The sequence below is a fragment of the Psammomys obesus genome, unplaced genomic scaffold, assembly GCF_907164565.1.
Source record: "Psammomys obesus unplaced genomic scaffold, mPsaObe1.curated_primary_1811, whole genome shotgun sequence".
Taxonomy (NCBI): domain Eukaryota; kingdom Metazoa; phylum Chordata; class Mammalia; order Rodentia; family Muridae; genus Psammomys; species Psammomys obesus.
This window is the reverse complement of record NW_026596120.1, coordinates 1,007,747-1,009,685: the sequence shown is the minus strand read 5'-3', so window position 1 is coordinate 1,009,685 and position 1,939 is coordinate 1,007,747.

Genomic DNA, 1,939 nt, shown 5'->3' with positions numbered 1-1,939 from the left:
CTCTTTCCTTCTGCCCAAGAAGGATGTCATCTCTATATTTATCAGACATCTACCTCCAAATGATATCCACAGAGCCTGAATCTGTCCTCTAAGACCTTTAGTTCATTTGCTAGCCCCACTTTCTCGAAGCTGGCTGAAATGGGCTGGATCCTTTCGCCTCTCACATCTCAGCTACACAGATTGACTTTTCCCAGCTCTTCCCCTTTCCATAGAATTTCAAAGTCATACCCCATCCTGACTGCCTTCCTCCACAAGCCAGTTAGTCATAGGCCCTCATATCCACAGAGTGAGGCTTAAACTGAACTTGGTTCCCCTAACTCCCTAGCTCGGCCCAGATGGCACTCGGCATGGATGTCTCTAGCCTACCGTGCAGGTAGACCAGGTGGACTGATAGATTTCACTCTCAGGATCTGCTTATGAAAATACCACAACAATAACAACGGCAGTCAATAAAAGACCGCAGCAAAAAAGAGGTTAAACAGCCTAACCCAATCTCCAAATAGGCAGTCTACTTTGGTGTCCTGTCTTTTCCACTGTGTGTGCGTGCCTGTGTTTGTCTGTTTGTTTAAAATATGCAAAAGGGAGGGAACAAAGGCCTGGAGAGATGGCTCTGAAGCTAAAAGCACTAGCCACTCTTGAAGAGGACATGGGTTTGGTTTTCAGCACCCACATAGTAACTCACAATGACCTATAATTCTAGTTCCATGGGGTCTAACACCCTCTTTTGATGGGGCATTTGCTATGTCCTCACAAATATAACCAGAATGTCTATTTCTCTTTGAAGAAAAAAAAAATGAGCTTCGTATTCATATTCAGTCTTAAGGTTTCTATTGCTTTGATAAAGCACCATGAACAAAAGCAACTTGGGAAGGAAAGGGGGTTGTTTGTTTGTTTGTTTGTTTCACTTTACAGATTACAGTCCATCACTGGGAAGTCTGGGCAGAAACTTGGGGCAGGAACCTGGAAGCAGGAACTGAAGCAGAGGCCATGGAGGACCGCTCCTCAAGGCTTGCTTCTCATGACTTGCCCCAGCCTGCTTTCTCATGCCATCCAGGACCCTCTGCCTAGGGATGGCACCACCACATCAATCAAGAAAATGCCCCCTTCTCTCCCCCCACCCCCCTGCCCCACAGACTTCTCTACAGGCCAATTCTCTGCAGGCATTTTTTTTTCCAACTAAAGTGTCTCCTTCCCAAAGAACTGTAGCTTGTGTCAAGCAGCAAAACACTAAGCAGCACAGTGGTAAATTTTAAGCAGCAATCATGATGTACAGGTCATAACAGCCTTTTTGCAGCAAAGCACTTGTTCCACTTGTCTGCCCTTTAAAATGTGTGCATTATTGTTCTGCTTTATCAGAATATATTCTCCATGAAGCCAGGAAGTCATTGGCTTGTCACTGCCAAGTCTCCCAGTGTTTGATTCCTGCAGAGAACGCCTCCATACTTTTTTTTTTTTTTTAATTCAGTGAACAAACCAGGATGTAGAGAGGCAGTAAATACTTTGGCTTCCATTCACAAACTCTGCAAATATTTACCGAACACCCACTCTGTACCAGGCAACACCCGCTCTCATTTTCACAGTTTCAGCCTACGACTGGCTGGGCGAAGATTTTAAAATCAAAGCTTATTCGGAGTTTAGGGAAGTATTAAGTGGACCCTCCACAGGTTTAGAAAACCCCTCTCGTGGAAGCCACACTCTCATAAAGAAACAGGACTTTGCTTCCCGGGATAGGCGGACCTTGGAGCCCCAAGATGTGTGGAAACTGGGGTGGAGCTAGCCCAGGTCGCTAAGGAACCTCGGTCTTCCCACGCTGCGGGGGCGCGGCGGGGGCGGGACTACAAGTCCCAGGCTGCTCAGCGCGCCGCGGCCCTGCGGAGGGCGCGGCGCGGGGAGGTGGGCGCTGCGGCGGCGGCCCGGAGGCGCGGGGCGCGGGCGCCGG